Raw genomic sequence first — 23,063 nt, 5'->3', positions numbered from 1 at the left:
GCAGCCCCGAGACCTCCTCACTCACCCCTCGTCGTATTTCCTCCATCTGGTTCCCCATCTGTTCGATTTCCCGGGCGGATTGTTCCCCTATTTCCCGCAATTTGTCCTCCATCCTATTTTCTAACCCCATTAACCCATTTTTCACCCCCTCTAACTGATTCTCCTGGGCAGCCATTCTATTTTCCACCCCCGTTAACCCATGTTTCACCCCTTCTATCCCATTGTCTAACCCCTCAAATTTCTTGTCTAACTCCTTAAAATTATTGTCTAACCCCTTAAAATTATTGTCTAACCCCTCAACGGTACCCCTTGCTTCGTCCCTCATTACCCCCATTTGGTTTCCCATTCTATCCATTTTTGCATTCAGTTGGGTCAAGAATAATCTGAGGTCAAACCCGGTTTGCCCAGCGTCCCCAGCCGCCACCGCAGGCTCGCCCTCCGCGGCGCCGCTATTTTGGGACCCTTCAACCACGTGAGCGAGCGCGCCATTTTGCGCGCCTGATATTCCCGCAACCACATTGCCATTTTCCTCCTCCCTTTCTTCCACATACATTTCCCCGAGGTCCTGGGTCGATTCTACCCCGTCTATCTCTCCCACCGGCATCCCGTCGCCTTGAACAGCCATGGCGCGATTTCAAAATTCGGATTTTTATACAACAAACAAATTTCGGCTTTATAATTTCGAGCGCGTAAACGCGCTCCGGGTCCGATCTCACTCCTCGACACCAATTGTTATAGTACTAACACAATTGGTGTCCAAAATTTGGGCTAAATAAATTTAGTCCCAGGTTCGAATCCCATCTCCTGACTACCAATTGTTATAGATCGCGGTTAGATGTTATAGACCGAGCGGTGGTGTAAGACCGCGACCTAACAAACTCACCCGATTCACCCAGACTTTGGCCGTATCGCACCGTAGCTGCCCAATGGGGAAAAGACAAAGGCGACGAATGCAAAGAGGAAAAAGAAGGCCAAGACGAAAGACAAAAGGTTTGAAATATTACTACTGAATTTATTTACTATTTACACACAAGCAACAAAAAGCAATTCAGTTTATTTACAAGTACAAGACGCAGATGACACAGTGCAAATTTAGCTTATCTACAGACTTAACTAACCCAGGACAGCACAAACAGAACACTGACTCACGCGGGGAATTGATGATAGGACTGGCGGGAGATGGATGGCTGGCGGGAGATGGATGGCTGGCGGGATAGGGAGGTCCACTGGTCCTTCAGCACGATTGACTCGTTGGGCAGCCGCCGCTCCTCCGCGGCCGTGCTCCAAACTGCCGTCCAGGCCTCACGCTGCTGTGGCTGCTGTTTCGGTGGCTCCAGCTGCAGCAAATGCAGTTGCGGTGGCTCGAGCTGCAGTTCAACTCTGGACTTCTTGGTTGGACTCAACTCCTTGGACTCCCTCTCGTCTCTCGGTAAAGGCTCATCTCCCGTCTGCCTGTCTGGTCCAAACCCTCACTCTTTCTTCTTTTCTCTCACTCCTCACCACCGCAACCACTGACCCTCCTCTGGCAACCGACTCAGACCAACTCATCTCTCGTTGCCACACCCCTGCCTTGGGTTATATAGGCCCCCGCCCCTCAACCTTTGCGAACCTCCCCCACCGCTCTTCCTCCGCCCTCTGTAGCCAAACCCCTGGCTCATGGTTGGTCGAGCGGGGCTGGTTCACTCCTCCCCCTCTATGACGAGGTGGAGACACGCCTTTCTTCCCCAACCCTGCCTCGTGGCCAATGGCGGCAATTGGATCGGAGGGGAGGTAATATGGGCAATCGAGGCTTTTGGGGATGGGAAGGAAAGGGGGTCTATTCTCTTTCACTGGTGCAATGGAGTACTTTTAATTAATGGGAGACACAGCCTTATCCTAAAACACAGAATAAGAGATAACTATCAAAAGAAAAGATATATCGTGACCTACATGTATGTTTTTCTATGGACTAACTACGGGAACGCCCTTTGACCTTTATACAACCACAACGGAGGGAGGAGGGGTGATATTTTACAACAACCTTTTACAACAACCTTTTACAACATTTTACCACCACCACAAAATAAAAAAAAACACATTCTCATATTCACAACAATATATATATATATATATATATATATATATATATATATATATATATATATATATATATATATATATATATATATATATATATATATATATATATGTGCAGTGTCTGTGTTGTGTTGTCATGTCTTGTCTTGTCACTGAACTACTCCCTCAAACTTTTGTGAAATCCTATCAAACTTCTGGTATGCACATATCTCTCCCGTCGGTATGTCCTAAGGGTATTTGTTTTTGAAAAATTTTCCATTTAAAAAAAATATATTTTATGGGAATTTTTTCGGGACAATTTTTTTTTTCAACTTCAATTGTTTCTAAAATGTGATATCACGTATATTACAAATACATTTGTGCAAAATAATTGTTTGAATTATGATTGGTTTAAACTTTTAAACCATGACAAAACGGCAACTCGGGTGCAGTCATTTATCTATATATCTACACATCTGGGCAGTGTCTGTGTTGTCACTTATTGACTCCCTCAAACTTTTGTTTCCGTGGTTGTGAAGTGTTTTTAATAACGTTGTGGTGGTTTTGAATCACGTGGTGGTGAGGTATTTTGAATTATGTGGTGGTGAGGTGTTTTTAAATGACGTGGTGGTGAGGTGTTTTTAAATCACATGGTGGTGAGGTGTTTTGAATTACATGGTGGTGAGGTGTTTTGAATTACGTGGTGGTGAGCTATTTATAATTACGTGGTAGTGAGGTGTTTTTAATTATGTGGTGGTGAGGTGTTTTGAATTAGTTGGTGATGAGGTGTTTTGAATTACTTGGTGGTGAGGTGTTTTTAAATGACGTTGTGGTGAGGTGTTTTTAATTTTGTGGCTGTGAGGTGTTTTTATTGCGTGTTTTATGGCTGTGAGGTGTTTTAAATTACTTGGTGGTGAGGTGTTTTCAATTACTTGGTGGTGAGGTGTAATCGTCCCAAATTTCCAGTCTGCACCTACCCCTCCCCTTTGTATGTGCTGAGGGGTTCTTTCTTGAAAAAAAACATTCAACCTAAATCTTCAACCTAAATTGCTTATAAAAATGTAATATCACAAACACAACAAATACATTTGTGCAAAATAATTGTTTGCATTATGATTGGTGTAAATCATGACAACACAGCAACTCAGGTACAGTCATAAGCCTCAGCTAAAATAAGCCCGTTCCTCAGTAATGAAGCGTGGTGAGGCGAGCACAGCGAGCAGAGCCAAGCTTGTATATATATATATTGTTACGGTTTCCGCGCGACCCTCCTTCCCTTACCAAGAGGAGATTAAGCCCCTTGTTCTTTTTGGGTCGTCGCAACCGCGAGACATGAGTCGCCACTCCCGGGCAGACGCAGGGCAGGGTTTCGGGACAATTCTCGCACGTACCTAAATACCTACGCCGCCGCGGAAGCGGGGATCACGTCTCGCACGAACCACGCGTAATTTGAGTACGTCCGAGCGGATGGCGTACCACGTGATCCGTGCAGTTACCTTATTATTGGAACCCGATTTGAGCGATATAATTCGTACCACGCTCAAACAATAGATGCAAGGGACGAAACGGTCGAATCAAAGAAATAACACGTTTAATAATTATTATTTACAATGATTGGTAGAAGCAGAGACAGGGCAGAGCTTATACAGTCTTAGCTTTTACCCCAGACAACGGGCCCGTTCACACTCACAGGGGGAATGAAGGAAGGAAATGTTCATGCGCTGAACGCGCCGGCTTTGTTGTTCAGGAACAGCTCGCCCGACGTGGCCCTCTGCGGTCACAGTACGTCCCTCGATGAAGGCAGGCAGGCAGGCGGGAGGGATCCTTGTGGCACGTATCTCGAACAAAGGCAGGCTGGCGAATATGCGCATCTCTCGCCCGGCTCGGCGGTTCCTCACAGCGCGATTAATCAACGGCGCACTTTCACCCTCGTAACTCAATTCAGAGGATCTGCCTCAAGCTCAACCGAGCATTTAACTTGTAACTCAATTCAACACCGCGCACTCTCAGAACTGTTCAACAGAGGACCCCGGCTCATAACTTGTTCAAGCGCCTCTCCCCTCAAAACTGAGGTGGGGGCTTTGCGCAAAGGGTTATATTGACACGCCCTTAGCCCGCATCGAATGTTCCAAACCACGCCTTTGCCACAGTCATGAGCCACTCCCCTCGAGCCCTGATTGGCGGCTCACGCTTACCGTCGGATCCTCCTCCGCCTTCCTTCGGCCTGCCTCAACTTGTCAGGTCGGCCTCGTGTTAATTTGCGCCAAAACCAAAGCATCGAGGCGGCATAAAGCATTGGAAGGACCTAAGTCTCATTATTCTACTCAACGCAAACCTACACAGAGGAAAGGTCTATGCTTACACTTACTAAGACATAACTGAGCTTAAACGAGGCTACATGTTGTAGTGTGACTAACTTTGAGGGGGGAATAAACCTTTTATTGCAAAAACACAAAACCGCAACAATATATATATTGTTGCGGTTTTGAGAATAAAGGCAAACCCCCCTCTTAGTTAGTTGCACCACAACATGTAGCCTCGCTTAGTTCAGTTATTTCTTTTTAGATGTTAAGTATAGTCTCCTTTCCTGTGTTAGTATGCGTTGATGCAGGTAAGTAAGTGTAGGCCTCATTGGGCTGGAATGCCATGTGCTAGGGCCTGGAACAAGTCTGGGAGGCCCGAGGGAGGAGCTAAAGGGGAGTGGCCAACAGTGGCAAACAGCCAATGGGAGCTAAAGGGGAGTGGCCAGCGACGGCGGTCAGGGGAGATACAACAACAACAACATGCATTTTAAGGCCATTTTCCCTGCTAGAGCGGGGGTTAGCCTTGCGGTCCCCATGACAATCTTCTCCATTTTGCCCTATTTTCTGCATCTCTCCTTGTTAACCCCCTTGCCCGCATTTCTTCTTCCACCATCTTTAGCCAAGTCTTTCTCGGTCTTCCCCGTCCTCTACTTCCTTCTACATTAATTTCCATCACTCTTCTCAACCAGTCACTTTCATCCTTCCTCAACACATGACCAAACCATCTCAACCTGTTCCTCTTCACAGCATCAATCACAGGCAATATTCCCATCATCTTTCGCAATTCATCATTTGTCTTCCTCTCTCTCAACGATACTCCGCACATCCATCGAACCATTCGCATTTCCACCCTTTCCAGCCTTCGTTGCTGCTCTACGTTCATTACCCATGTCTCGCTCCCATAAATCATAACACTTCTCACACATGCAGCATACACCTTTCCCTTCAGCTTCAGCGACACTCTCCTCCTCATCAGCACGCCACTCAGTTCCCGAAACTTCTTCCATGCACATCTCACTCGAGCAACCGTTGCCGAGTCTGATCCACCTTATCCATTCAGCATGTCTCCGAGGTAGCAAAATGTTTTCACACCTTCCAGCTTCACGCCGTCTCCAAGATCCAACTCAACATTTCCTCCATCTGCAGCTCCCTCTGTGCACACCTTACATTTGAATGTAGCTGCCACACTGGTAAATGACCCTCTCAGACCACTACATTTTCGATGAACCCACTCAGCGCACATTGTACATTGAATGGAGTTCACTCCGACACCCTTCCTGCACACAGCGCACGGCCACTTCCCAGTTCTTTCCACCTCACCACATGCTTTACCACTTGCCATCACCTTCGTCTTTCCGATATTCACCTTCAGACCTTTTGTCTCCATACATTCCTTCCACTTGTTCATCTTTTCCTTCAGTCCATCCATACTTTCCGCAATCAACACCAGATCATCTGCATACAACAACTCCCACGGTAAACCCCCCTTTACGTTCTGAGCTAGCACCTCCATCACAGCTACAAATAGTAGTGGACTTAGTACCGACCCCTGATGCACTCCCACCTTCACCTCAAACTCACCACTGTTCCCGTCCTTCGTCCTTACAGCTGTGCGCACTCTTTTGTACATTGCCATCACTACTCTGATCAACCATTCCTCCACTCCTAACTTCCTCAATGCCCATGTCAATACTTTGCGTGGAACCCTATCGAATGCTTTCTCCAGATCAACAAACCCAAAAAACAACTTCTTCCTCTTCTCCATGTACTTCTCCTGCAACTGCATCACAATGAAAAGCGCATCTGTCGTTCCTCTTCCTGGCATAAATCCAACTGCATTTCGTCAATCTTCACTTTCTTCCTTATCCTCCTCTCCAACACCCTTTCCAATACCTTCATTCCATGCTCCAATAACTTTATCGCTCGGTACGAGCCACACTCCAGAGGGTCACCTTTCCCCTTGTATAGAGAGACGAGGGTACTCAGTTCCCAAACCACTGGAATGCAGCCTTCTTTCACCACCAGATTACAGATCTCTGTCATTCTCTTCACACCCCAACTTCCTGCTGCCTTCAACATATCTCCCACAACTCCCGTCGGCCCTCCCGCTTTTCCACTCTTCATTGCTTTTATCGCTTCCTCAACTTCCTTCTCAGTTATCTTCTCTGCCGGTCCTAAAACTGGGTTACTCTCTATGTTGCCATCCCATTCATTCTCTGTATTCAACAGCATTTCCATATATTTTTTCCATCTTCCTTTAATTCCATCTGGGTCGACAACGATTTGTCCCACTTCATCCTTCAAGCAACTCACCCCCATCACATCACATCTCTCTTTCGCTATGTGCTTTGCAATCCTGAATACTGCTTTCTGACCCTCTTCCGAATCCAAGCGTTCTCCGAACATTTTCCTACATGCCTCCTGCGCCTTTGCTACCTCTTTCTTTGCAGCCTTCCTGGCTGCCTTATAACTTTCATGCTCTGCTGTTTCTGCTCCCGTACCCTTCGCCTTCTGCCACTCCTTGAACTTCTTCCTCTTCTCGTCAATCCTCTTTCCAACTTCATCATCCCACCACCATGTTTCCGAGTGCCTCGGTGGTCCTTTTGTCCATCCACATACCTCACCAATGGCTCCCAACAGACTAGCTTTCATTGACATCCAACCACTTTCAAGCTCAACCACATCATCCTCTACCCTACTCAGCCTCTCTTTTAATGCCTCCCTTACTGTCACCTCTTTCAACCTCCACACCTTTATTCTTGGTTGGTACTTCACCCGCCAAGCTCTCCTCGCACCTTTCACCCTTATGTCGCAGACAACCAAGTGGTGCTGTGAAACAGCCTCCTCCCCCGGGATCACCTTTGTGTCCCGGAGGTGCCCCCGATCTCGCCTACGCACCATCAGGTAGTCAACGGTTGTCGTCGACCCACCTGACGTGTATGTAACAAGCTTATTATCTTCTTTCTGGAACCGAGTATTACAAATCAACAAATCAGCTCCATCAGCAAACTCCAAAATCCTTTCACCTTCTCCATTTCTCACACCATATCCGTAACCCCCATGAACTCCCTCAAAACCATCCATACTTGATGATGAGGGGAGATGCTTGGAACATTCTGTTGGGACTCTGGGGGGGGGGCTATAAAACCCTGCCCCGGTTCCCTGAACTCTCTCTCTCGAGCCCAGGACTCCGAAGCACGAACTCTCTCCGTGGCCAGCTCCCAGCGTGCTCCCTGTCTCTGAGCTCTCGAGGTCGAAGCACGAACTCTCCCTGCCCCCGAATGAAAGAAGGTCTCATCGCTCTCCCTGTAGTCTGCGTTCTGCCCCTGCTCTGAGCTGCCCCTGTTATAAGCGCTCTCGCAGGACGATCTCTCCCGGGGCCTGAGACTCCAGCGATCTCCCTGCATGGGCTCCCTGCATGTGCGCGGTTGCCTCGCTAACATCGGGACACGCTGGGCGGATTCCCGTGCGTGAACGACCGAGGCCGACGTCCGTGCCGCGAACATCCTCAAGGGAACGCCCAACGAGCTGTCCGGGGCGAACTGCACAAACGACCGCGCTTGAGCGCGTTCTCTTCTCTTCCTTCCTTTCCCCGCGTGAGTGAGAGGGCCCTTGTCTGGGTAATTAAGTTAAGGATGTTAAGTTTCTACCCTGTGTCTCTTTGCCCTGATCACTGTACAAATTATAAATAAACCTGTGTTCTTTGCTTCCATTTGGCCGTTCATGTCTCTTCCCAATTGGCCTCGCATTGTACGAGATAAAACCGCTCAATCGGGTTCAATAATAATTAACGGCACGAGTCACGTGACACGCAAACCGCTCGGGCGTATCAGACCAGCGTGACTCGTGCGAGGTTCAGCCCCCGTCTTCGTGGCAGCGTGTGTATAGAAGGTACTTGGGTATTTGACCAGAGACCCTTCCGCACGCTCGCTACGGGGGTGGCAGCTGGAATTGCTTCGCAATCCGCCCCACGAGTGTAAAGTGGGTAGCGGCCTCGTGGACTCGAAGGCCCGAGGGGGAAAAGGGTTTAACCCCCCTTTGTACGTCGACGGGCTCGAGATCCGCAACAATATATATATATATATATATATATATATATTGTTACAGACGTGGCTTAGATGTTATTTACCGAGCGGTTTTGGTATGACCACGTCTGCACAAGTTACCGATTATACTCGAAGTTGACTAGTCGCGCTGCGCTAGGCCAATAAAGGCAATAAAGGAAAAGGACACACGGCTGGGTTTCAAATGACACGACACCCAGGGTTCAGTTCTCAAGACCTCCGGAGGAGATTATATTCGTTCGGAAGGTCAGATTACAGGGACGAGAGGTACAACATAGAAAGACAAGCACTTAGACACAATCTTATATTATTCCCAACAGACGACAGATAAACGGGACAAAGCTGACTCACACGGGGATTGATGGAAAGGACAGCGGGTATCGATGGCTCAAGGTGCACTCTTGGCTCAAGGACAGGGTCGACCCGGTCCGGTCTAGAGATGCGGGGAGGTCGCAGCGCTCGGATGGCGTCTTGTCTGCTCAAGCTGGGGGCGCATCTCACGTCACATCCGGCGCGGGGCCGCGTATATCCGGCGGGGAGTGACACGCCCTCGGCTCGTTAGCTCCGCCTCGTGGAATCGGCACGTTGCTTCTCATTGGGTGCGTGCGGGGGGGTTACCGGCTCCGCCCTTGACGAGGAGCTGACAAGGAGCCCCTTTGTGGTAACCCCGTGGAGCGCATGGTCTGGAGCGCGTTGTCTGGAGCGCATTGTCGATGGCGGCTAACCGAGCCGGTGGGAGGACGCACACTCCCCCCCGCGCAGCGCCGTGCCCCTCTGTTGTTGTAGACGGGGAAGAAGATGGGAGGAGGTATGGGAAAGGTCCTAAACTCACTACTGGTGCCATATAATCACATTCTGGTGCAACGAAGAGTCATAATTAATGGAAACGAGGCCTTAACTGACATAGACTAAGAATAACTAGCAAGATGTCCGAAAGTTGTCTACGTGTGGTGCGGTGGACCTGGGCACGACATTTAATGGGGGAATAAGGGGAAGGTCGGCTCTACTGATTGTTGTTTACAGACAATGGGACTAGGGAATGGGGGATTGGGGATAGTTGGGGAGTATTGGGGAAATAGGGGAATATTTACAAGCGGATATGGAGGCCAAATTCCATATTCGCAACATTGCACCCTTCTCTACCCTCGGGGCGTCCCGACCCGATAAATTTTTACCTACTTTAGTGTGGCACGCAATGTAGTTCCCTCTACTATTAACGCTACCCTGAGTGCGACAGTTTTACAGATATTCACAAATGAGTAAATATGTCCCCCTGCGACGTTGCACCCTTCTCCTCACAGAAACACACCCACAGGATAACCGAATCCGGAAAGAATCCTCAAACTAAACATACAGCCGGTAGGGAGCATTATTTACACAAGACTACGCTGATATTTACACTACGATCCAGGACCTGTTTTTGGAGGAACACATGCAGATGTTATGCATAGAGAGAGCACGCATGCTAGCATCGATACACCAACCCACGAGTGCTCTGTGGCCGACGGCCTTTAATAACGTGCAGAGCACCCCTTCCAAGCATCAAGCACCACCCCATCACACAGTGAGCACCATCCGGTGCACCAATAAAGTGTTTATAAATCATTGTGTGGTGTCGCAGCCGGCCGATGTTCTGCCGCTGGTCTTGCCTTCGTGTGGTGCACTTGGCCTTCTTACTTCTTTTCAAAAATAAAGAAAGGCGCCAACCGCGTCCATTTCTGTATTTTGGCCTTCAGTGGTGTCAACTATAAGTGGTTCACCTGTTTGGCATAGGTGCCACGTTGACCCATAGGTCCTTCCACGGGTGGTGCTTGGCCGCAAAAGAACTGCGGTCCATTGTGGGTGGCCACAAACATTGCGGTCCGTATGGTGTATCGATCCAAGCAGCAAGCAGCGAAAGTGCAGGCCCACAACTGCGTAGCCAGCACCGCTCTCTCCTCTCTCTCTACCCCAAAGCCAGATCCTCGGAGGTGGGAGACAAAAGAAGAAGACAAGTGAGTAAGGTGGTAAGGGCGCAAAAGTGCACGCAATATAAGATGATGCACACTGGGGGCACATGGGAACCAGGTGAGACAGGTACGTTCCTATCGTACGCCCCCCCCCCCCACCAGGTAACCTACATGGCCCCTCCCTTACCCCTTACTGTATCCACAAAACTCAACACTACCCATAAACATCTATTTTACAAATCAACAAACATCCCTACTGTCTTCCCCGTTCCTCCCATAAACCAAATTCGTCTTCTCTCCCTCCTAACCAATCAAATTTGCCATTTTCAACTCTCATCAAAATTTGCCATTTTCAACCCAACATCAAAATTTGCCATTACCAATTCATCATCAGTCCCTCCTAGGGAGGGAGAGATGGAATCACCCCAATGTCTCATCCACGTTGTGATGCGTCTCACCAATCCACACAGCAATTCTCATTTCCTGCAACAAAACAAAGAAAACACAGGTGTGGAGTCATCATCATCACCACAGGCAAGTGGCTGCGTATGGTGCGACAGGTTCATCAATCCTAACTATTTCCTAAGTGACTTTAACAACTTTACACTACCCGGGGTCTTCCTCCGGCCAAACCATTGGCCCTCTTACACTATGGGTTCTAAAAACCAATTCCCATTGGCCAAACTGTGGTGCTCTTCAATTTGGGGTCTCACTCCCCCGATTCATCTCCCGGTGCCCTCGTACAATTTCTGGGCTGCGACGTGTACCTCTCCCAGTGGGTCTACCCACCTGCACACCTCCACCACTGCAGTTGCCTCCGAGCTTACCTGCTCCTTACCCTAACCTAACTACCAGGGGAAGGCCCTCTGGCACTCTCCCCACTCGGTGCCCTCTCTGGCACTGGGCTACCCGGGTCCATCCTCCGGATCCTCGGGCCCCATCCACAACTCTACCGGCTCCCAGAGCCCACCTGCGGCCTCACCTGGCCGACATCCTCACAGTGGTGGAGTGCCCAACCAACTACACACACTAACAGGCTACACGCCCAGCCATTTCCACAACACTAATGCACCCATCCACAATACCATTCTGCAACCGCACCACAAATGCCAATATCCAACCACAATTTACCTGCACCCTCTACCTAACACTTACACTACCCGCCCCGGGTACTCGTGAAAGGGGTCCACTCTTCCCCCATCCACACCTTCGCACCATGCACACCACTCCGTACCACTCACTCCAACTCTCTCCACACACCTGTACCTGCACACCTGTGCTCTCACACCTGGTGCCACCTGCACCCTTCTCTCCCCAAGCGCATTCGCGCTGATCCACAACACTCACTACTCATACACTGCTCCACACACCTGTCCAGTTGCACACCTGTGCAATCACACCTGTTCAATTCTCACACACACGGCATCATCTCAGCTAACTACTCCCTTCTGAAACTTGCGCTTCCCAGTCGTCCCTTTAAACTATTGCGCTCCCTCGTCATTATAATCCACACTAATCTACCTGCGTCCCTACTACAGGTATCAGTCACTACCTAACCTTATCGTCACCTAATGTCATCTTCGCTAGATCCCTATCAATATAACCTAACCCACCCGGGCTAGTTTCCACTGCCATCAACCCCATAAGCTATTGCTCCTTTGCCCCCACAACATGGGAAGGATGGTGGATTTGCCATCCCACCCCATCGGGGGTCTCTCACTACCAATTTTGCACATCAAATTTCAACAAATCAAAAATTTGCCAATCACTACTCATCATCTGCCAATCACTACTGCCAATCCCTTGCCAATCATCAAATTTTGTTTTTCTCCAATTTTGGGTCCAAAACACTAACCTCATCACCCAGTCTACTCACTAATACCTCTCGGTGCGCCAATCCCTGTCCAAAGCCCGGCTTCGTAAAGCCAAGCAATGGATGCTGGTTGTTTTGTGCCAGCGGCTGGATGCGTCCGGCACTCGGTGCAGGGAAGGAGGTTTACCCGGGCCGAGATCCCACGCACCATCTCGGCACGGAGCCATCCCATGGCTCGATCTCGGCCTGCCGGAATGCCTCACCAAAAAGTGGTCGCCATGACGACCCTTCCTATCCTGCCGCCCGCTCCGCCTGGTGGAGCACGGACGCGGCCGTTCAAAGCGAGGCCCAGCACGCACCGAGGGCCCGATTCGGCTATAAGTCGTTCTAAACTCTACCCCGTCTAACGTCGATGCTTCACCTGCATGCTTACATCCCGCAGCCCGTTCCTTGCTCACACATCCAGCCGTGCCCATGCTCCTCGTACCTTTCCTTACACACCCAGGTACCCTCATTCCACTCACAGCCTTGGTCACACACCTGACCACCGAACACTGTGGCACACATTCGTTGCTCGCACACCTCACCAATACACCGCTTCGCGCCCCCTCCTCGGTCACCTCCTCTGTGACAATCACAGGTGTGCTCTCATTCGCACACCCAACCACGTGCCTCACCACCAACTCCAGCGTGCATTCCCACTCACGCTCTACCATTCCAGGTGTGCATCCTTCCATCCCAGGTGTACATCCTCGCTCACCTGTCACAACTAACTCACGCTCCATGTCACTCTCACTACTTTCACCTCCATTCCTGACAGCGCACTCACCCTTACTCTTGACAGCGCACTCTTTCCCCATGCACCTGTCCGTCACACACCTTTCTCGCGCACACTCTCCCGTCACACCCTCTGTAACACTCACCACAGGTGTGCATTCTTCCTTGCCTTTGACAGCGCACTCTTTCCCCATGCACCTGTCCGTCACACACCTTCCTCGCGCACACTCTCCCGTCACACCCTCTGTAACACTCACCACAGCACGCTTCCATGTGCTCCCTCGCACACGCGCTACGACCGACTCACTCTCGCCAGCACCCCCACTCCTTGGCACGCACTTTTTCCTCACACACCCCAGAGTCGGACTTTCTTGCACACCTCCTCTTTCGCACACCAGACCTGTCGCACACTTCACCCACGGCCTCTCACGAACACCCGGGTCCATCTCGACCCCCAAGCTTATTAAATCCCCTGGCGCATCATACGCACGACCATATTGGTCACCACTTACACCGGGTCCTCTTCCTCTTCGCTTCTCCTCCATCACCTGCGAATCCCTCATCCGGTTAATGAGCACATCATCACGATCCAAACACAGACTTTGGACCAATTCTTTTATCTCCTCTTTTATCTCTTTCTCATCCCCTCTCCGTCGCTTCTTAATTTCGCTCATCCCTTCTTCCACTTCTTCTAGTTTCTGCTTCACCTCTTTTATTCCCCGGTACGTCTCCTCAAGCTCATCCTCTAAGGCTACCTTGACCGTTTCCATGTGCGTCCTCACCTGTCGGTCCTTCGTCTCCATTACCTCTATCACCTCGTCCAACCTCGTTGTCAGTCCCTCACGTACCATCTGACATTCCCTCTTCGTCGCCACCAAGTCATCTTTTAGTTCTCTCTGTGTCGCTTTTAAACCTCCTAATACCGCAGTGTTCCTTTGAACCTGCTCCACTAACTCCGTCTGTCCCACCGTCAGCTGCTCCACCTCCTGCGTCAGGTCCTCTATGCCCCCTTGTAACTTTACAGTCCCCTTTCTCACCTCCTTCTCCATGTGCTCCCTACAGTGCCTCACCTCCTCGCGCACTCCTCCGACCTCCTCACTCACACCTCTTCTGATCTCCTCTCCCATCACTTGCATCTCCTGCCCAGATGCCACCCTCATCTGCTCCATTTCCTCCCTGTGAGCATCCAGTTTGGCTTCTACCCCCATTCTGACCCCCTCTATCTGCTGCCCCATTTGGTTAACTTCCCTTTCCGCTTGGTCCCTCATGTCCCTCAATTTGCCTTCCATGGTGTTTTCTAACCCCTCTAACCCCTTTTGCATCCCTTCCATTTGATTCTCTTGAGCGGCCATTCTGTTTTCTACCCCCGTTAACCCATGTTTCACTCCCTCTATCTGATTCTCTTGAGCGGCCATTCTGTTTTCTACCCCCATTAACCCATGTTTCACCCCTTCTATCCCATTGTCTAACCCCTCTAATTTCTTGTCTAATCCCTCACCGGTACCCCTCGCTTCGTCCCTCATTACCCACAATTGCTCACCCTGAGCATCCATCCGGTTCCCCATTACCCCCATTTGGTCCTCCAATCGCTCACCCAATCGCTTACTATCAGCCCTCATTTGCTCACTCATTTCCTCGCTATCGGCCCTCATTCCGTTTATCATTTTGTCCATAAGGGCCTTCATTTTTATCAAAAAAAGGTTCAAATCCACCGGTGGCGCTGCTACGGTCGCGGGCGTGGCAAAATTTGGTGCCGCTACACCCACGTGCGCGACCACGCTATTTTGCGACCCTGCCGCCCTCACTGCTTCGCTCTCCTCTTGTCCCTCAATTTGGTCCTGGATCGACCCTGCCTCACTCTCCCCTACCGGACCCCAGCTGTCTTGGTCTGCCATAGCGCGACTTTCAAAATACGGGTTTTTATACAACAAAACAAAATTTCGACCGTTATAATTTCGTCGAGCGCAGTAAACGCGCTCCGAATCGATTCTCCCTCCCTGGTTTGGGCCTAACAACGGGCGGGAAACGCGCTCCGAATCGATTCTAATTGTTACAAATTTGGGCCTAATAAATTTAGTCCCGGGTTCGAATTCCACTCCTCGACACCAATTGTTACAGACGTGGCTTAGATGTTATTTACCGAGCGGTTTTGGTATGACCACGTCTGCACAAGTTACCGATTATACTCGAAGTTGACTAGTCGCGCTGCGCTAGGCCAATAAAGGCAATAAAGGAAAAGGACACACGGCTGGGTTTCAAATGACACGACACCCAGGGTTCAGTTCTCAAGACCTCCGGAGGAGATTATATTCGTTCGGAAGGTCAGATTACAGGGACGAGAGGTACAACATAGAAAGACAAGCACTTAGACACAATCTTATATTATTCCCAACAGACGACAGATAAACGGGACAAAGCTGACTCACACGGGGATTGATGGAAAGGACAGCGGGTATCGATGGCTCAAGGTGCACTCTTGGCTCAAGGACAGGGTCGACCCGGTCCAGTCTAGAGATGCGGGGAGGTCGCAGCGCTCGGATGGCGTCTTGTCTGCTCAAGCTGGGGGCGCATCTCACGTCACATCCGGCGCGGGGCCGCGTATATCCGGCGGGGAGTGACACGCCCTCGGCTCGTTAGCTCCGCCTCGTGGAATCGGCACGTTGCTTCTCATTGGGTGCGTGCGGGGGGGTTACCGGCTCAGCCCTTGACGAGGAGCTGACAAGGAGCCCCTTTGTGGTAACCCCGTGGAGCGCATGGTCTGGAGCGCGTTGTCTGGAGCGCATTGTCGATGGCGGCTAACCGAGCCGGTGGGAGGACGCACACTCCCCCCCGCGCAGCGCCGTGCCCCTCTGTTGTTGTAGACGGGGAAGAAGATGGGAGGAGGTATGGGAAAGGTCCTAAACTCACTACTGGTGCCATATAATCACATTCTGGTGCAACGAAGAGTCATAATTAATGGAAACGAGGCCTTAACTGACATAGACTAAGAATAACTAGCAAGATGTCCGAAAGTTGTCTACGTGTGGTGCGGTGGACCTGGGCACGACATTTAATGGGGGAATAAGGGGAAGGTCGGCTCTACTGATTGTTGTTTACAGACAATGGGACTAGGGAATGGGGGATTGGGGATAGTTGGGGAGTATTGGGGAAATAGGGGAATATTTACAAGCGGATATGGAGGCCAAATTCCATATTCGCAACAATATATATATATATATATATATATATATATATATATATATATATATATATATATAGATATATATATATATATATATATATATATATATATATATATATATATATATATATATATATATATATATATACGTATATATATATTGTTGCGAATATGGAATTTGGCCTCCATATCCGCTTGTAAATATTCCCCTATTTTCTCCGATACTCCCCAACTCTCCCTTACCCCATTCCCTAGTCCCATTGTCTGTAAACAACACCCATTAGAGCCGATCTTCCCCTTCATCCCCCCATTAAATGTCGTGCCCAGGTCCCCCGCACCACACGTAGACAATTATAGGACATCTTGCTAGTTATTCTTAATCTATGTCAGTTAAGGACTTGTTTCCATTAATTATGACTCTTCGTTGCACCAGAATGTGATTATATGGCACCTGTTAGGAAGTTTAGGACCTCCCCATACCTCTCCGCATCTCTTCCCCATGAAGAAGCGCCAACTACAACAACAACAACAAAAGAGGGGGGCGGCGCGGTGACGGCATGGGGAGTGGGCGTCCTCCTTCCGGCTCGGTTAGCCACCATTGACCACGCGCTCCACGGGGTTACCACGAAGGGGCTCCCTGTCGGCCCCTCGTCAAGGGCGGAGCCGGTAACCCCCGCACCCAATGAGAAGCCATGGGCCGATGCCATCTGGGGCGGCGCTAACGAGCCGAGGGCGTGTCACTCCCCGCCGGATATACGCGGCCCCGCGCCGGATGTGACGTCAGATGCGCCCCGAGCTTGGAAGGAAAAGACGCCACCCTCCCGAGCGCTGAGCGACCTCCCCAGCTTGAGACCAAAGTCGCGACCCACAAGCGCTGTGATACCTTCACGCATCTCTGGACACCACCGTACGTGATTCTGTCCCTGAGCCAGGTGCACCTGAGCCATCGCGACCTGCCTCCCCTTTTCATCAACCCCCGTGTGAGTCAGCATTTTGTCCCGTGTGTCTGTCGTCTGTCCGGGGATAATATAAGAGTGTGTCTAAGTGCCTGTCTTCCTGTAATATACCTCTAGCCCCTGTAATCTAACCTTTTTCCCTACGAATATACTTGAGAATCGAAACCCTGGTGTCGTATTGTGTCATTATAACCCAGCCGGGTGTCTTCTCTTTCCTATTGAGCCAGCGTAGCGCGATTAGTCAACATTCGGGCACAATCGGGTAACTTGTACGGATACGGCGGCCATCCCGCTCGGCCCACCATACCATCAAAGTCGTATCTGTAACAATTGGTGTCAGGAGTGGGATTCGAGGCCCGACCAAATTTTGAAGAAAAAAAAAAAAACGAATAGAGGAAAAAAAAAAATTTGGTCAAAATTTGGAGCGGCCGAAATTTGTTTTGTTTTACGAAACTCGAATTTTGCAAGTCGCGCTATGGCGGATCAAGACGGCTGGGGTCCGGTAGGGGAGAGTGAGGTAGGGTCGATCCAGGACCAAAATGAGGGACAGGAGGAGAGCGAAGCAGTGAGGGCGGCAGGTTCGCAAAATAGCGCCGTCACGCACGAAGAAGCGGGCGCGCAAAATGGCGCCTCGCTGATCACCGCGCCAGCGACCGTGGCAGCGCCCCCGGTGGATTGGAACTTGTTTTTTTTCATACAAATGAAGGCCCTTATGGCCCAGAATAGCGAGAAAATGAGGGAGGAAATGAGGGCTGATAATGAGCGATTGGGTGAGCGATTGGAGGGCCAAATGGGGGTAATGAGGGACGAAGCGAGGGGTACCAGTGAGAAGTTAGACAATAATTTTGAGGAGTTAGACAAGAAAATTGAGAAGTTAGACAATAATTTTGAGGAGTTAGACAAGAAAATTGAGAAGTTAGACAATAATTTTGAGGAGTTAGACAACGGGATAAAAGAAGTAAAGAATGGGTTAACGGGGGTAGAAAACAGAATGGCCGCTCAAGAGAATCAAATGGAAGGGATGCAAAAAGGGTTAGAGGGGTTAGAAAACAGTATGGAAGGCAAATTGAGGGACATGAGGGACCAAGCGGAAAGGGAAGTTAAACAAATGGAGCAGCAGATAGAGGGGGTCAGAATGGGGGTAGAAACCAAACTGGATGCTCACAGGGAGGAAATGGAGCAGATGAGGGTGGCATCTGGGCAGGAGATGCAAGTGATGGGAGAGGAGATCAGAAGAGGTGTGAGTGAGGAGGTCGGAGGAGTGCACGAGGAGGTGAGGCACTGTAAGGAGCACATGGAGAAGGAGGTGAGAAAGGGGACTGTAAAGTTACAAAGTGGCATAGAGGACCTGACGCAGGAGGTGGAGCAGCTGACGGTGGGACAAACGGAGTTAGTGGAGCAGGTTCAAAGGAACACTGCGGTATTAGGAGGGTTAAAAGCGACACAAAACGACATAAAAAACGACTTGATAGCGACAAAGAGGGAATGTCAGATGGTACGTGAGGGACTGACAACGAGGCTGGACGAGGTGATAGAGGTTATGGAGACGACGGACCGGCAGGTGAGGACGCACATGGAAACGGTCAAGGTAGCCTTAGAGGATGAGCTTGAGGAGACGTACCGGGGAATAAAAGAAGTGAAGCACAAATTAGAAGAAGTGGAAGAAGGGATGAGTGAAATTAAGAAGCGACGGAGAGGGGATAAGAAAGAGATAAAAGAGGAGATAAAAGAATTGGTCCAAAGTCTGTGTTTGGATCGTGATGATGTGCTCATTAACCGGATGAGGGATTCGCAGGTGATGGAGGAGAAGCGAAGAGGAAGAGGACCCGGTGTAAGTGGTGACCAATATGGTCGTGCGTATGATGCGCCAGGGGATTTAAGGAGCGTGGGGGTCGAGATGGACCCGGGTGTTCGTGAGAGGCCGTGGGTGAAGTGTGCGACAGGTCTGGTGTGCGAAAGAGGAGGTGTGCGAGAAAGTCCGACTCTGGGGTGTGTGAGGAAAAAGTGTGTGCCCAGGAGTGAGGGTGTTGGCGAGAATGAGTCGGTCGTAGCGCGTGTGCGAGGGAGCACATGGAAGCGTGGTGTGGTGAGTGTTACAGAGGGTGTGACGGGAGAGTGTGCGCAGGAGTGTGCGCGAGAAAGGTGTGTGACGGACAGGTGCATGAGGAAAGAGTGCGCTGTCAGAAGTAAGGAAGAGTGTCCACCTGTCGTGAGTGTTACAGAGGGTGTGACGGGAGAGTGTGCGCAGGAGTGTGCGCGAGAAAGGTGTGTGACGGACAGGTGCATGAGGAAAGAGTGCGCTGTCAGAAGTAAGGAAGAGTGTCCACCTGTGGTGAGTGTTACAGAGGGTGTGACGGGAGAGTGTGCGCAGGAGTGTGCGCGAGAAAGGTGTGTGACGGACAGGTGCATGAGGAAAGAGTGCGCTGTCAGAAGTAAGGAAGAGTGTCCACCTGTGGTGAGTGTTACAGAGGGTGTAACGGGAGAGTGTGCGCGAGAAAGGTGTGTGACGGACAGGTGCATGGGGAAAGAGTGTGCTGTCAAGAGTAAGGGTGAGTGCGCTGTCAGGAATGGAGGTGAAAGTAGTGAGAGTGACATGGAGCGTGAGTTAGTTGTGACAGGTGAGCGAGGATGTACACCTGGGATGGAAGGATGCACACCGGGAATGGTAGAGCGTGAGTGGGAATGCACGCTGGAGTTGGTGGTGAGGCACGTGGTTGGGTGTGCGAATGAGGGCACACCTGTGATTGTCACAGAGGAGGTGACAGAGGAGGGGGCGCGAAGAGGTGTATTGGTGAGGTGTGCTACCAACGAATGTGTGCCAAAGTGTTCGGTGGTCAGGTGTGTGACCAAGGCTGTGAGTGGAATGGGTGTACCTGGGTGTGTAAGGAAAGGTACGAGGAGCATGAGCACGGCTGGATGTGTGAGCAAGGAACGGGCTGCGGGATGTAAGCATGCAGGTGAAGCATCGACGTTAGACGGGGTAGAGTTTAGAACGACTTATAGCCGAATCGGGCCCTCGGTGCGTGCTGGGCCTCGCTTTGAACGGCCGCGTCCAGGCTCCACTAGGCGGAGCTGGCAGCCCGATAGAAAGGGTCGTTATGGCGACCACGTTTTGTTGAGACGTGCCGGCAGGTCGAGATCGGGACATTGGATGGCTCCACGCCGAGGTGATGCGTGGGATCTCGGCCCGGGTAAGCCCCCGTCCCTGCCCCGAATGCCGGACGCATCCAGCCGCAGGCACAAAACAACCAGCATCCATTGCTTGGCTTTACGAAGTCGGGCTTTGGACAGGGATTGGCGCACCGAGAGGTATTAGTGAGTAGACTGGGTGATGAGGTTAGTGTTTTGGCCCCGAAATTAGAAAAAGGCGAAATTTGATGATTGGCAAAGGATTGGCAGAGTGATGATTGGTAATGGTACAGTGATTGGCAGATGATTGGCAAATTTTTAATTTGTTGAAATTTGATGTGCGAAATCGGTAGTGAGAGACCCCCGATGTGGTGGGATGGCAAATCCACCATCCTTCCCATGGGGGGGCAAAGGAGCAATAGCTTATGGGGTGTATGGCAGTGAAAACTAGCCCGGGTGGGTTAGGATATTGTGTGTAGGGATCTAGAGAAGATGACCTTAGGTAACGTTAAGGTTAGTTAGTGACTGATACCTGTAGTGGGGACGCAGGTAGATTAGTATGGATGATAATGACGTGGGAGCGCAATAGTTTAAAGGGATGACTGGGAAGCGCAAGTTTCAGAAGGGAGTAGTTAGCTGAGATGATGCCGTGTTTGTGAGAATTGAACAGGTGTGATTGCACAGGGGTGCAACTGGACAGGTGTGTGGAGCAGTGTATGAGTAGTGAGTGTGTGGATCAGCGCGAATGCGCTTGGGGAGAGAAGGGTGCAGGTGGCACCAGGTGTGAGAGCACAGGTGTGCAGGTACAGGTGTGTGGAGAGAGTTGGAGTGAGTGGTACGGAGTGGTGTGCATGGTGCGAAGGTGTGGATGGGGGAAGAGTGGACCCCTTTCACGAGCACCCGGGGCGGGTAGTGTAAGTGTTAGGTAGAGGGTGCAGGTAAATTGTGGTTGGATATTGGCATTTGTGGTGCGGTTGCAGAATGGTGTTGTGAATGGGTGCATTAGTGTTGTGGAAATGGCTGGGCGTGTAGCCTGTTAGTGTGTGTAGTTGGTTGGGCACTCCACCACTGTGAGGATGTCGGCCAGGTGAGGCCGCAGGTGGGCTCTGGGAGCCGGTAGTTGTGAGTGGGTGCCTGAGGATCCCGGGTGTGGATCGGGCAGCCCAGTGCCAGAGAGGGCACGGAGTGGGGAGAGAGCCAGAGGGCCTTCCCCTGGTAGTTAGGTTAGGGTAAGGAGCAGGTAAGCTCGGAGGCAACTGCAGTGGTGGAGGTGTGCAGGTGGGTAGACCCACTGGGAGAGGTACACGTCGCAGCCCAGAAATTGTACGAGGGCACCGGGAGATGAATCGGGGGAGTGAGACCCCAAATTGAAGAGCACCACAGTTTGGCCAATGGGAATTGGTTTTTAGAACCCATAGTGTAAGAGGGCCAATGGTTTGGCCGGAGAAAGACCCCGGGTAGTGTAAAGTTGTTAAAGTCATTTAGGAAATAGTTAGGATTAATGAACCTGTCGCACCATACGCAGCCACTTGCCTGTGGTGATGATGATGACTCCACACCTGTGTTTTCTTTGTTTGTTGCAGGAAATGAGATTGCTGTGAGGATTTGTGAGACGCATCACGACGTGGATGAGACATTGGGGTGATTCCATCTCTCCCTCCCTAGGAGGGACTGATGATGAATTGGTGATGGCAAATTTTGATGTTCAGTTGGAGATGGCAAATTTTGATGAGAGTTGAAAATGGCAAATTTGATTGGTTAGGAGGGAGAGAAGACGAATTTGGTATATGGGAGGAACGGGGAAGACAGTAGGGATGTTTGTTGATTTGTAAAGTAGATGTTTATGAGTAGTGTTGTGTTGTGTGGATGCAGTAAGGGGTAAGGGAGGGGCCATGTAGGTTACCTGGTGGGGGGGGGGCGTACGATAGGAACGTACCTGTCTCACCTGGTTCCCATGTGCCCCCAGTGTGCATTACCTTACATTGCGTGCACTTTTGCGCCCTTACCACCTTACTCACTTGTCTGCTTCTTTTGTCTCCCACCTCCGAGGATCTGGCTTTGGGGTAGAGAGAGAGGAGAGAGAGGTGCTGGCTGCGCAGTTGTGGGCCTGCACTTTCGCTGTTCGCTGCCTGGATCGGTACACCATATGGACCGCAATGTTTGTGGCCACCCACAATGGACCGCAGTTCGTTTGCGGCCAAGCACCACCCGGGGATGGACCTATGGATCAACGTGGCACCTATGCCATACAGGTGAACCACTAATAGTTAACACCACCAAGTGCACCACAAGAAGAGCAAGAGACACCTGCAGGGTTAGGGGTTGTTGAAGTTATTTTTATTCCAATGAACAATGGTGACTGCACCGATTGGTGGTGGGGTGGTGCTGTTGATGCTCAGGAAAGGGTGCTCTGCACGTTATTAAAGGCCGTCGGCCACAGAGCACTCGTGGGTTGGTGTATCGATGTTGGCAAGCGCGCTCTCTCTATGCATAACATCTGCATGTGTTCCTCCAAAAACAGGTCCTGGATCGTAGTGTAAATAGCAGCGTAGTCTTGTAAATAATGCTCCCTACCGGCTGTATGTTTAGTTTGAGAATTCTTTCCGGATTCGGTTATCCTGTGGGTGTGTTTCTGTGAGGAGAAGGGTGCAACGTCGCAGGGGGACATATTTACTCATTTGTGAATATCAGTAAAACTGTCGCACTCAGGGTAGAGTTAATAGTAGAGGGAACTACATTGCGTGCCACACTAAAGTAGGTAAAAATTTATCGGGTCGGGACGCCCCGAGGGTAGAGAAGGGTGCAATGTTGCGAATATGGAATTTGGCCTCCATAT

General features: G+C 50.5%; 1 protein-coding gene and 1 long non-coding RNA gene across 8 annotated transcripts in view; one reads left to right on the top strand and one right to left on the bottom strand.

Annotated features, from left to right (window-relative positions):
* LOC137425176 (ERI1 exoribonuclease 3) overlaps positions 1-23,063 on the top strand; it is a 317,378-nt gene that overhangs the window by 202,063 nt on the left and 92,252 nt on the right. The window lies entirely within an intron of this gene.
* LOC144889731 (uncharacterized) lies at positions 8,625-10,516 on the bottom strand. The gene is made up of 2 exons (XR_013622032.1): positions 10,183-10,516; positions 8,625-9,196 (listed from the first exon to the last, which is right to left on the bottom strand). It is a non-coding gene; the product is annotated as an uncharacterized LOC144889731 (long non-coding RNA).

The sequence above is a fragment of the Myxine glutinosa genome, chromosome 1, assembly GCF_964187855.1.
Source record: "Myxine glutinosa chromosome 1, kmMyxGlut1.1, whole genome shotgun sequence".
In the NCBI taxonomy this organism is placed as follows: Eukaryota; Metazoa; Chordata; class Myxini; order Myxiniformes; family Myxinidae; genus Myxine; species Myxine glutinosa.
This window is presented reverse-complemented; position numbering and strand designations above follow the sequence as displayed.